This window comes from Marmota monax, unplaced genomic scaffold (genome assembly GCF_021218885.2).
Source record: "Marmota monax isolate L192 unplaced genomic scaffold, Marmota_monax_Labrador192_F-V1.1 WCK01_AAM20220418_F8-fsc00037, whole genome shotgun sequence".
In the NCBI taxonomy this organism is placed as follows: domain Eukaryota; kingdom Metazoa; phylum Chordata; class Mammalia; order Rodentia; family Sciuridae; genus Marmota; species Marmota monax.
Window position 1 is genome coordinate 13,877,396 of NW_026693245.1, and position 14,014 is coordinate 13,891,409.

At 34.8% G+C, this 14,014-nt stretch overlaps 1 protein-coding gene across 2 annotated transcripts in view; it reads left to right on the forward strand.

The window, feature by feature from the left end:
• Ndufaf2 (NADH:ubiquinone oxidoreductase complex assembly factor 2) overlaps nucleotides 1-14,014 on the forward strand; it is a 184,491-nt gene that overhangs the window by 152,266 nt on the left and 18,211 nt on the right. The gene's annotated exons all lie outside the window — the stretch shown is intronic.

The following is a 14,014-nucleotide window of genomic DNA, read 5'->3' on the forward strand; positions in this document are numbered from 1 at the left end:
AAATTGACTAGGAAAAAGAAAAATAATCCTAGTGTGCTGTGTGGCTCACTTGTTTATCGTGTTTACTCATAATAACATAATTATTGAAATTGGTCTATAACTACATTGGAAGTATTATAGAACAAGAAGAATTGGGTAGATTTTTATTTCCAATAGTAAGAAATTAATATGCAATGCTTAAAACTGAAAAATAAAGTAATAGTGTAAGGATATTATTTACCTATTACAGAATGTTCAAGAGCACAGCTTACCTTATAAACATCAGTTAAATGATGGAGGTGTAACCCAGTGGGAGAGTGCTTGCCTAGCATGTATGCATGAGGCCCTGGATTCTACCCCACCGCCTCAAATAAGCATCAGGTAAAAAAATATAAAGTAGCTGCTTTGGGGATGGTGACAGGATTTTTTAATAATAAGCCTTTTTGAATGATATGGTCCTACAAGCTATACAAATATGTAACTTTGATTTTTTTCAAAGGAAAGAATTTTTTAAAACATACCCAATACTATTAGATGAGAGATGACAAACTTTTTCAGTAAAACGCTAGATAGTAAATATTTTGGATTTTGTCAGCCAAATGGTCTCTATGACAACTATTCAACTCTGCCATTCTGGTGTGAAAGCAGTTATTATAGTCAGTATGTGAGTGAGTAAGAGTGTCTGGGTCCAGTAAAATTTTATTTACAAAAACAGAGGGCAAATGAATTCTAGGTTGAGAACCCGGCTACTGATAGGTGGTTTTCAAGCTGGGTACCTGTATAACTGGTTACACAAAGACTTCCTGTAGATATACAGGTATGAGTAGCGTTAAAGAAATCAATTTCCATGTTCTCTTTCCATATGCAGTCTTTATGAAAAATTATCTGCCCTAGAACCTTCTGGTCTTCCAGTTCTCATTTCTGACTTTCAAAATTATCTATCTCCCGCTTCTCAAAAGAAAAGCTTATCCCTGTCCATACTGAATATTACTATGATGCCTTGTCATGGAGTTAAAATCTCCCAGGCACCAAAGAGACTATTGGAGACTGAATCTCACCTGAGGGAGAGTCCCTTAAAAACAAAGCAGAGAAAGCCTCAATTAAAATTCTTAGAGGGGCAACACATTATTTCATCCAGGCCACAAACTCATGGCAAGGCTCCATGACTTAGAACTTATCTGTCTACCTAGCCATCCATTCATTATTTTAGAATCAAAATTCACAAGTGAGAAAATTGTCACTGGGCTGCATAATAACACATTTATTTGAATTTTAAAATTAAGTCAGGTTTTTTCTGACAGAGTAAGTCAGATTTGGATGATTGGTTTTGACAATGACGACTAGCTCTGCCAATTAAGTTATATGGTTATATTTTTATAAATTGAATAAACTAAACTGAAGCTCCAAGGCTTCAACAAAATGGATATAGATAGATACTTAAAGCATCTATTCAATATAAAATAAACTAGAAATGCATCCTTTGGCATTATTTGTGTCAACTGAAGTATACAATATGTTATATAGTTTTTCAAAAGTCTTAGGAAATAAGAGCACAAAAATTAAGAAAACCACTTCTATTGTTGCTTATGGATACACAGAACTATAGTAAAAGTATTAAACAGCATGAAATATGATAGTTAATAAACTGGGGCAGTTATTACCTCCGGGGAAAGAGAATGTTGGGAGAAGGGGTTCTCAGAGGACTTTATCCATAGAGTTTAATTTCTTAAGTTGGATGGTGGGTACAAAGGTATATATTATTAGCTATATTTATCCTTACACAATAAATAGTCTTTTTTAAAAAGCAATCATATATTTTAAGGATTCATGTTGGGTCCCTAATTGAAAAATAAGATATTCAGAATGAAGTGAAGAATGAGATACTTGAAATTTGAAATGACATATCAAAGCACTTAAGGAATTATCCTAGCCAGTGTGCACAAAAACAAATCATTGTGGCTTAATTTCTGGGATTCTTTTTAGAAGTCGTAGTGCTTAATTAGGTTTATTATTTGTTCAGTTGCTTATCATCAAATACCTAGCACATGCTTAACAGCTAACATAATTTCTTTGTAGACTTCTGTTGTACATGCCAATCTGTCCTAGATAGATTTGACGAACACTATTAAATTATATTTATATTCTGTTTAAAGTATCATTTTTCTATCTATGAATCTAAAATAGTCTTATACTTTAAAGTTGCAGGGGAAAAAATATTCATATATTGCCTTCAGAAACTGGATCTTATTGCAAGTACCAGGAACATCATGTAATAGAGTCATTCTGAGATACAGAGCTGGAAAGGGGTACACCCTTAGCTTGCCTAGCAGCCGTATTTATTACCTTTGGGTATTTCCACCTCCTCAAAAAAGTCAACATAGTTGAAAGATTTACTACCAACCACAAAGGAATGTCTTTGCCCAGTTTTATGGTGGTTGTCTCTAATCAAAAGTGCCTAACGCTTTGCAGTGTACACCTGCCATTTGAACTGTTGAGCACTTTTGTGACTGTCTGACATGGCCAGTTCTATGACCTTACTTGATTTTTTCCTTTGTTTTATTAAAATGTTAATATAACAATAGCTTAATGTTTCCAAAATAGACTTAACACATTGCCCCAAGTCCCATGGCTGGTTCCACAACTCTTTATTTTAACAAGTTGATTTACCCATGCATTTATTAGTACATAATTGTCATTGTGGTACACTTACTCTTTTCAGTTCTGCTCTTTTCACTCAACTGTAGTAATAATGAATAAAAACAGTGCTTGGCACAAGAAGAAATGTGATCAGTTAACAAATATATGAAAAAAAAAATGTTTAACATCTCTAGCAATTAGAAAAATGCAAATTAAAACTATACTGAGATTTCATCTCACTACAATCAGAATGGCAATTATCGAGAATATAAGTAACAATAAATGTTGATGAAGATGTAGGGAAATGGTATCCTCATACATTGCTGGTAGGAGTGCAAATTGGTGCCACCACTATGGAAACGTATAGAGATTCCTCAGAAAACTTGGAATGGAACCACAATTTGGCCCAGTTATCCTACTACTCACCATATACCCAAAGAACTTAAAATCAGCATATGTTGATGTGGCCACATCAATTTTTATGGCAGATCAATTCACAGTAGCTAAGCTATGGAACCAAACTAGATGCCCTTTAGCAGATGAATGGACAAAGAAAATGTGGTATAAATACACAATGGAATATTACTCAGCCTTAAAGAAGAATCAAATTATGGCATTTGCCAGTAAATGGATGGAACAGGAGATTATCATGGTAAGTGAAATAAGCCTATCCCAAAAAAACAAAGAACAAATGTTCTCTCTGATATGTGGATGCTACACACAATAAAGGGGTGAAGTTGGGGGAATAGAAGTTCACTGGATTAGACAGAGAAGAATGAAGGTAAGGGAGGGGAAATGGGAATAGGAAAGACAGTAGAATGAATCAGACATAACTTTCTTATGTTCATATATGAACATACCACCAGTGAAACTCCACATTGTGTTCAACCACTGCAGTAGGAAGTTATACTCCATGCATGTACAATATGTCAAAATACACTCTACTACCATGTACATCTAAAAAGAACAAATTTGAAAAATGTTTGGAACATAATAACACTTAAAAGGTTTTTAAGTGTTTTATCTATAAACTTTTATCTATGAACTTTCTTTGGCATTGACTGATTTCTAGCTCTGTGAAAACTAAGAGAATATAAAATTTATCATGCTTTTTTAGAAAAACATGTAAGAAATGAAAGTGAGTCACTGGAGTGTTTTGAGTTCTTGAGAGTCTATATTCTTAACCAATAAGCTATTCATTCACTAAGACAAGTCTCATTTAGGTATTAAAACTGGGCTTTGATCCAGAGGAGAAAAGGCTAAGAGTTAAAAGTGAGGTTAGGGCTTTTTAAATTTTTTATGTACACTTTTTTTTTTTTTTTTAGCCAGGGCACTTTACCACTGAGCTACATACCCAGCCCTTTTATTCATTTATTTAGTTTTGAAAAAAACTTTCTAGTTTCAGGCATTGAACCCAGGGATGCTTAACCACTGAGCCATATCCCAAGCCCTTTTCTATTTTATTATTTTGAGACAGGCTCTTGCTAAGTTGCTTAGGGCCTTGCTAAGTTATCAAGACTGGCCTTGAACTTGCAGTCCTCCTGCCTCAGCCTCTGAGTTGCTAGGATCACAGATGAGTGTGACCATACCCAACTTAAAGTGCACTTTTCTCAGTTATCTCACCACATTTTTGTGTTTTTTTCTTAACCTCTCCATATTTTACAGTTTTTTTAATGCTCCTATCACTTGTATGTGATTTCATTTTTTAAATAGTGAAAATAATGCTATTTAAGAAAATCATATTGATTTGTATTGATTGTATACCCTGTAGAATACCAAGCCATATTTAATTGCCTCTGATTTTATTTTATCTTTAGGCATTGCCTGATTTTATTCTCAAATATTTATCATAATAGTGATAAAACCCTATACTCTTTTGCTAAGATATGGTGTTCCTATAGTGATAAGAAATTAGGCATTTTATTATTTCCTGACTATTTGGGGGCATGAGGTACCAAGATTGAACTCAGGGACACTTAACCTCTGAGCCACATCCCCAGCCCTAGTTTGTATTTATTTAGAGTCAGCTCTCATTGAGCTTAGTGCCTTCGCTTTTGCTGAGGCTGACTTTGAACTTGCAATCCTCCTGTCTCAGCCTCCCGAGCCACTGAGATTACAGACAGGCATGTACCACTGCACCCGGTCCTGACATACATTTGTTCATTGTGTCTTGTGTGTTCTCAATTTCCTTCTCAAATATCATATTCTGGTGCTGGGACTATAGCTCAGTGGTAGTGCCCTTCCTAGCAGTGCTTCAATCACAGCACTGCCACACACACAAACACACACACACACACACATGAATGAGAGAGAGAGATCATATTCTGGTGTCACTGTAATGCATTTCTTTATATGTATTCTAAAACATGAATAAACGGATGTGTTATTGAGAGCAGGATTTTTCCATCAGTGTGATTCATTAGTAGGTTATGAAATCAAATTAGTGGGTTACAGTTTTTTCTTTTAAAAAAATATTTTTGTAGTTATAGATGAACACAATACCTTTATTTTATTTATTTATTTTATGTGGTGCTGAGGATCAAACCCAGTGCCTCACATGTGCTAGGCACATGCTCTGCCACTGAGCCACAACCCCAGGCCACTGTTTTTTTCTTTTTAATAAAGTAAAATATGTACTATGTAAGAGAAAGTATAAACCTACAAATGTTTACTAAGAATATGTGTTACATGAACATGTTTATGTAACTAGTTGTGTAAAATGTATTTCTCCCTGTAATGGTAGAATAGGCCAGATCATGTACCAGATATTTGGTCAAATACTATTCTAGATTTTGCTGCAAAAGTATTTTTTAGATGAGATTAACATTGAAATTACCCTGTATTTTATGTGGGTGGGCCTCGCCTAATCTGTTGAAGGCTTTAAGGGAAGAATCCCTGAGGAAGACAAAATTCCACCTGCAGATTGTTTTTATTTATTTATTTTGTGTGTGTGTAGTGCTAGGGATTGAACCCAGGGTCTTGTGCATGCGAGGCAAGCACTTTACCAACTGAGCTATATCCCCAACCCCCTGCAGATTGTTTTTAGACTCAAGATGCAATATCAGGTCTTCCCCAGGTCTCTAGCCTTTCATCTGAAGACCTTGGTGTACTCACTAAGGCTCACAGTCCAAAATGTTTAAAAATTACTAATTTTGAGAGTAATTTTTTAATCTAGTGAATCCATATAAAGTTCTTAGCCAAACTCTAGCTCAAAATAAGTATTAAATAAGTGATAGCTGCTTTTATTTTACTGTCATTTCCACTTGTCCACAAGAATTCTAATTTGATATGAAGTTGTTCGTAAATAAATTTAAGTTCATTTGAACCGTTTTTTAATTAATCTACATTTGAGAATAATGTTATATTATTTAGAATGTTTGCTTTGCAGAAATTACTGTGAAGTTTTATTCTGTTTTTTTTCTTCATATTTATATAACCTAAGAGTTGCCTCTGTTGTCTTTTTCATAATATTCAGGACAATTAAACATATTGGAGTTTTTTTAAATGTAGTATATTTATTTAAAATGTTTTTCTATAATTCAGGATGATTTAAATTTTCTATCCCAATGGAAAAAAATACAAGGTTATAGGAGCTCCGTATCAGATGCCTCTTGCCTCCCTCACCTGCCTCTTCTGCCTTCTACTCCAGCCTTGCTGCAGCAACCAACTGCTGACAGGAATAACCTCACCACAGCTGTACTGAGTATACTTCACTTTCCTCTCTTAACACTGTAGCACATGATGTCTGAGGAAAAGGACGTGGAGGATGAGAGGGTTAACATGCTGTCTTGACCAACGAGGGAAAGGAATTACTGGACGAAAACTCCCTTTCTACCAGGCACAGTTGCACATGCCTGTAATCTCAACTAGTCAGGACTAAGGCAAGAGGATTCCAAATTCAAGGCCAGCTTACACAATTTAGTGACACACTCAGCAACTTAACAAGACCCTGTCTCAAAATTAAAAAAAAAAAAAATGGACTGGGGATGCAGCTCAGTGGTAGAACACCCCTGGGTTCAATCCCCAGTACCACAAATAAACCCTGAAGGCTTCCTTTCTGTCCCTTGGGCAAACAGTTCAGAAACTTTTAACATGACTCCTCAGAAAGTCCCAGGGCCCAAAGCAGTGACCAGCTCTAAAGCACATATTTATTTTGACTTTCCTTCCTTCTCTGTTTCCCTCTCCCCACGTTGTTTTGCTTGAGATCACTTATTCACCCAAAATTATCTTTAGCGGACATGAACTGAAAACGTAAATGGACAGTACCAGGTAATTAAATTAAACGTGCAAACTAACTTTGTAATCTGAAGGTATTTTTATTTGTAATCTGAAGGCAGAAAATGAAATATTTCTTAGGAATATTCTTAAAATTATATTTGTGTTATCAGCTGTGTATAAAAATTTTGTAACCAAAATCCTCTTAGTGAAATGAACTTCTGGGATGTCATATATAATTTGCCCAGACACTGGAGAGACCTTGATATTAATTCTTCAGGAACAAGCGTGGTTTGGCCTAACAGTTTACCTGTAGTTTACCTCATGTAGGAGCACTGATTTTCTTTCCTATTGTAATTGAATACCACAGATTATAAGTAACTTTTACTTCTATTTCTTGCTTTAAAGACCATTGGATTTTGAATGGTCAGGAATTTTGAGTCTTCAAATTCCTGGTTAGAAAGGTATGAGTATGATCCAGTGAAAAAAATTCCACTCACAAGAACATGGTTAATCTGTTTGGGGCCAGGATAATTTGAATCAGTTGTTTATTCTCTTTTCTTTGTTATTAGCAGACTTTACAATTTGGAAGTTTCTTAAACAGGAAACAACAATTATCATATTTACTGCTGTTTTATTTGTGTCTCTATTTTATAAGACAATTATAATTTTATATGTGTGTGTGTATATATATATATATATACACACACACACACACACAATCTATGAGTCTCTAAATAAAACATTAAAGGGGTTAGGAATGTGGCTCAGTAGTTAAGTGTCCCTGGGTTCAATCCCTGGTACCCCCCACCAAAAAAAAAATCTAAGTACATTATCTCTCATTGATAATTGCTGCTAGCTAATAAATCCTTGGAGGCTTGTTCAAACAAGTTATCACAATAAGCAATGAAGGTGTAAGTGTGAATCTAATTAGTTAGTTGGCTTAGCCTATTTCCAGATTAATGTCATATTTATGTGTTTAACCTTTATATTGTGTGAGAATGAATTTTAAAAGGAAGAAAATTATAAAATATACCATGTAAGCTTGATTTTTAAGGTATTTTTAAAATAAAGGAGTCTATATGTATTTAAAAAACAACATGGGTGGGAAACAAATATAGAATTATAATGGTTATTTGAATGGTAAGTTGATTTTTATTTTCTTTTTTATGCTTTTATATATTTTGTGAATTTGCTATTAAAAGGGTACATTTGTCTTTAATCAGAAAAATGTTTAAAAAGAAAATTAGGGCTGGGGATGTGTCTCAAGTGGTAGTGCACTCACCTGGCATGCGTGCGGCCCGGGTTCGATCCTCAGCACCACATACAAAGATGTGTCCGCCGAAAACTAAAAAAATAAATATTAAAAAATTCTCTCTCTCTCTCTCTCTCTCTCTCTCTCTCTCTCTCTCTCTCTCTCTCTCTTAAAAAAAAAAAAAAAAAGAACAGAAAAGAAAATTAAACTGGGTGCGGTGGTGCATGCCTGTAATCCAGTAGCTTGGGAGGCTGAGACAGGAGTATCAAAGTTCCAAGCCAGCCTCAGTAAAAGCAAGGTGCTAAGCAACTCAGTGAGACCCTGTCTCTAAATAAAATACAAAATAGGTCTGGGGATGTGGCTTAGTGGTTGAGTGCCCCTGAGTTCAATCCCTGGTACTCCCACCATCAAAAAAAAAAAAAGAAAAGAAAAGAAAATTAATAATGCTAGCTCAGTGATCTGACAGATGGTACCTAAGGACATGATGAGGAAGAGAAAACCATAAATAACATCCACCTCATTTCAGTCCAACAAATATTTATAAAGCGCTGCTGTGTTCTTTTTATCAGATAATTAACACTTTTCCTATCTTAATCTAACAAGACTCTTATGTAATTTTTATTCTTGCCTTTCTGCTTCATCATCTTTTTTCTTTATTCTTCACATACTTATTTTTCTGTACCTACACTTTTAATGGATGTTGTTTCAAATTTCTGTGAATTTCTATTCAAATGTAAGATTATGAAAGAATTTATATTTTGGACATATTACTCATGATGGTTCTCAATTTTTATTTTCATTGTTATACCTTATAAATCTTTCATCTTAAATTTTCTTTATTTTTTAATTGTCAGTGGACCTTTATTTTATTTATTTATATGCAGTGCTGAGAATCAAACCCAGGGCCTCACACATGCTAGGCAAGCCCTCCACCACTGAGCCACAACCCCAGCCCAAAATTTCTCTTCTTGATACGAGTATTTTCCCTCATTTTTCATTATTCAATATAGAAGATACTAACCACTTACAACTTAAATTAATGAAAATCAAATGAAATTAAAAAGTTCCTCAGTCATCCTACCACATTTGCAATGCTCAGTAGCCATTTTCACCTATCACACGGTGTTCCGTTGGACGGTTCTCCTTTAGCTTCATGGTATTTTTTCACTCTAAAATTTCTTTTTTGTATTTCTTTGCTCACACTGTTTTTTTTTTAATATTTATTTTTTAGTTTTCGGTGGACACAACATCTTTATTTTATTTTTATGTGGTGTTGAGGATCGAACCCAGTGCACCATGCAGGCCAGGCGAACGCGCTACCGCTTGAGCCACATCCCCAACCCACTCACACTGTTTTTTAATAAAAAAATTTTTGACAAGTAGAATCAGATATTACCTGCCTGGCCACAGTATTAGAGAGGAATAGTCAGACAGACTTGCTGACACATATTTTGAACAATGATTGTCACCATTTACACTCCTTAAACCCTCTGATGCTTTTTTTTTTCTTTTTCTTTTTTTAAATTTATTTTTATTTCTTAATTTATTTTAATAGTGGAATGCATTACAGTCATAATTATCCATTCACAGCACAATTTTTCGTAACTGTATATAAAGTATGTTCACACCAAATTATGCCATTATACATGAGCTTTCTTATTATTATTATTTTTTGCATTATAATTCTTAAACCCTCTGATGCTTTGTAATTTTCATCATTCAGTATTGTCAGTTCTCTTCTTCTGCCCTGTGTCAGGCTAACCCAATGTTTGCATTTGGAAAATATATTAATCTTTCTTATCTAAAAGCCTGACATGGCAAAATTGGGGTATATTTCACCGTATTTTATCATAACAAAGAAAACTAGAAATTTTGGTTCCAGTAGCATCTCTAGAAGAATACAGTGACTTCCTCTGGAAGGATAAGTAGAGAGTAGGGCACATGTGAGAGGGAATGTTACTTTTTCAACTCTTAATTTTTTTGAATCATTTTAAATTAAGTCCAGGAATTCAAAGCCCGCCATGGCAACCTAGCAAGACCTCATTTCAAAAAAAATGAAGGAGAAGGAGAAGAATTTGTAAGTAAATAATAGTAAAATGTAAATACTAGTAACCTGTACTGTGAAAATCAAACCCAGTTTTTATTCAACCTAAGCATCTTAAAAACTTCTGACCCTAGTATCAGAACACATAGTCTTCTTATAAATGTGTATTCTTCATTCATAAACATGTATTCTTGGGAAAGATAAGAGCTTTAATAATTCCACATTTTGCCACATTTGCGAGATACCTTAGTATGAAAGGAAAGTGACATTCTTAAGAATTATCTTGAAAATAGCCATCTAATCCAAGAATCAGGGCTTTGTATTGCTAGAATGAAAAAGTAGTCAACCCTTATATCTTTAAAATGAACTTGTTTACCTAGCAAGCGGCAAAACATGCTATTGTAACCTTTTTATATCCTTATTAACTGATAATATCCAAGGAATTGGCTGTTGCTGTTGTAGGAGTTTATGCTTAGAAGCAAATGTCGTTGTCCTTGAAATAAGTGATCAATTGCCACCACAAGGATATCAATAGAAACTAAGTGGTTCCTAACTTTCGGGTTGCTCTGGCTTTACAACACTTCTCCTTTTATACTTAATTTGTTGTATGTCATGTATTTATTCATTTTCAAAAGTTAACAATCGATTTTGAAACCATTAAAATTCTTGAGATACAGAACTTAGATGCACTTATGGATAACATAAAAGCCACATTATTAGTTCATGCCAGAAGAATTTCTCAAAGACCATGTATAGCTTGCCTGACTCAGTTACCATATTGCAGTGTTTAACCAAGCCCAGCCAAGGATTTTCTGATTATTCTAGGTTCAGTGATGCCTAACATGATTTTTTTTTTTGAGAAGTAAGATTTACCTCCTCTTTCTAAATAACTTATGGAGAGGAGGGTTATTTTAATTGCCATTATTATTCAGTTACCTCTTAGAAGGAAAATTAATCAAGAGAAAACTAGAAGCAGGACCCAGGAAGGAAAAACTAAAATTTATACAACAAATAACTTTTAAGTGCCTATTCCATATCAGATGCTGCTATATAGGGCAACATACATACACAGATGACCTGGAGAATCCTTGTTTACCTTTTTTTAAAATTATTTTTCAGTTGTAGATGGACACATACCTTTATTTTATTCATTTATTTTTATGTGGTGCTGAGGGTCTTGCACGTGCGAGGCGAGTGCTCCACCGCTGAGCCACAACCCCAGCCCCTTGTTTACCGTTTTTGTATGAAATGTTACTAAAAGGTAAACTGAAGATGGGGAGTAGGATAGAAAAAGATTTTTTACTTTTTTTATTGCATTGACAGATATTCTCATTCATCATGAGTACAGGTGTAAGTTGATGTTAAAACTCTTTTAGTTTTCCAAATATATGAGAACCTTTTAATGTAGCAATTTCAGTTCTGAGAAGGTGTCCTAAGAAATGAATGGCAAATGTATAAAAATCTTATACAAAGATGTTGTATTGTAAAATGTAAAGCATTCTAGACATCCACCTGAAGAAGATGGAATATTATTAGCTATTCTGCAGCCATTAACAAGGATAGTGTACATTTATATTGACATTAAATGGTGTCTGAAAAGTAGTAAGTGAAAAGCAGTTTATGAAAGAGTATGCATAGTATATATCTTATTTATATATACAAATATATTTGTAAATGAGATACATTATATCCTTTGTTATAAATGTATATGTATGTATAAGGGAAAATCTTTAATAATATACTGCAGACTTTGTAGGGCAGATATAAAAGTGTGACAGATTTATGTTTTCTACTTCATGGGTTTGTAGTTGCTTAAATTTCTGTATTTGTTTTTAAATTTTATAGAAAAAAGAAAATTTTTATTGGGAGAAAATAACATTCTGAAGGAGCTAAAAAAACATTCTACTTACACTTTTGGAAATACTCCCATGCTATTTTCGGTTTCCTGTTTCTTAGCTGACCTAAAAGGGCAGGCTGATCAAATGAGAAAGATAAGACAACTGCAGGCAGTCACTTGATTACTTAGATTCACTAGCTGTCTTATTTCTCTGCCTGTTTATACTTTGTCTATTCCTACTAGAATTTAAGGCCTATGAGAGCAGGGAGACTATGATTTGGTCTCTGCTGCATCTGTAGCATCTAAAACAGTGCCTGGCTCAGAGTTGGTGCTCAGGGACATTGAAGAATTGGTCTCCTGGAGAATTTTCTTTACCTTGGTCTATGCTTTTCCTTCATTCTTATTCCTTTGTGACCATTTTGGTGCCCTTTCCGACTCCCATGAATTCTCACCTGGCCTTGTTTCTTCATCTTCTGGTCTTCAAACTGGGACCTCAGGGACATCCCTAAGCCTCTTTTTCTCCAGACAATAATCATAAAGGAAGCCTGGCTACCACTGATACCCACTTGAGCTTATATTTGGTTGCCTAACCTTTAGAACTCACCCTACAATACTAATTAATATTCTAGCCTTTTCAGTTTCTTTTAGAAGAGGTTACTATGCTTGAATCCTTTTACCTTTCCTCCCTTTCACAATATCATTTCAGTTGGGTTTCATCAACTACTACTCTTCAGGGAATTATATTTCCCTCCCAGTATAGTTGCTACAAGTAGCAACTTGTTTACCTTTTTTGTATGCAATATTAACTAAAAATAAACTGAACATGGGGAATAGAATGGAAAAGGATTTTTTACTTTTTTATTGCATTTTTCAGATATTCTCATTCATCATAAGTACACTACCTGTCAGTGCTATTGACATTGTCTAAAGTGAATGTTATTGTTATTGCTATTGTAGTAGTTGTTTATGGGACTGCTGTAATTCTAGTTAGCCACAAAAACATCTTCTCTCACCCCTTACCACTGTCCCACCCTCTACTCTAACCTGTCTTCTTACTCCTACCTTCTCCTGTCTCAGAAAGGGAAATGGTTGGCCTTCACAGTAGAGTCCTGAGTTCCATTTTAAGTAACTAAGTGTCACTTATCCACAGTACCCCCACCTCTTTTGGGAAACATCAGTATTCCCTTTGAAAAGTCAGCAACCTGCTTACAAGTTTCAGCCAGACTCTGTGACGCACACCTATAATCCCAGGCAGAAAGATTGGAAGTTCCAGGCCAGCCTCAGCAATTTAGTGAGACCCTGAGCATCTCAGCAAGTACCTGTCTCAAAAGAAAAAATAAAATGGACTGGAGCTGTAGTTCAGTAGTAGAGTCCCTGGGCTCAATTCCCGGTACTAAAGGAAAAAACATTTCAGACAGTCATAAGTACTATGGTTGCTATATTGTGATCTATCACATTTATATTTCTTTCTTTGTTATTGTTGTTCTAATTAGTTATACATGACAGTAGAATGCATTTTGACATATTGTACACATATGGAGCACAACTTCACATTTCTTCTGGCTGTACCTTGTGCAGTTACTCCAGTAGTGTCATACATGTACATAGGGCAGTAGTGTCTGTCTCATTCTACTGTCCTTCCTATCTCCACAACTTAACCACTCCCCACACTCCCCTCTACACAAACCAAAGTTCCTTCATTCTTCCCTATCCCCACCCCCACCCCACTGTGGATCAGCATCTGCTTATCAGAGAAAACATTAGGCTTTAGGGTTTTTGCCTTTGGGTTGGCTTATTTCACTTAGCCTGATTTTCTCTAGTTTCATCCATTTACTTGTAAATGCCATAATTTCATTCTTCTTTAAGGCTGAGTGATATCCCATTGTGAATATGTACCACATTTTCTTTATCCATTCATCTGTTGGAGGGCATCTAGGTTGGATCCATAGTTTAGCTATTGTGAATTGAGTTGCTATAAACATTGATGTGGCTGCATCACTGTAGTATGCTGATTTTAAGTCCTTTTGGTATAAATTGAGGAGTGGAA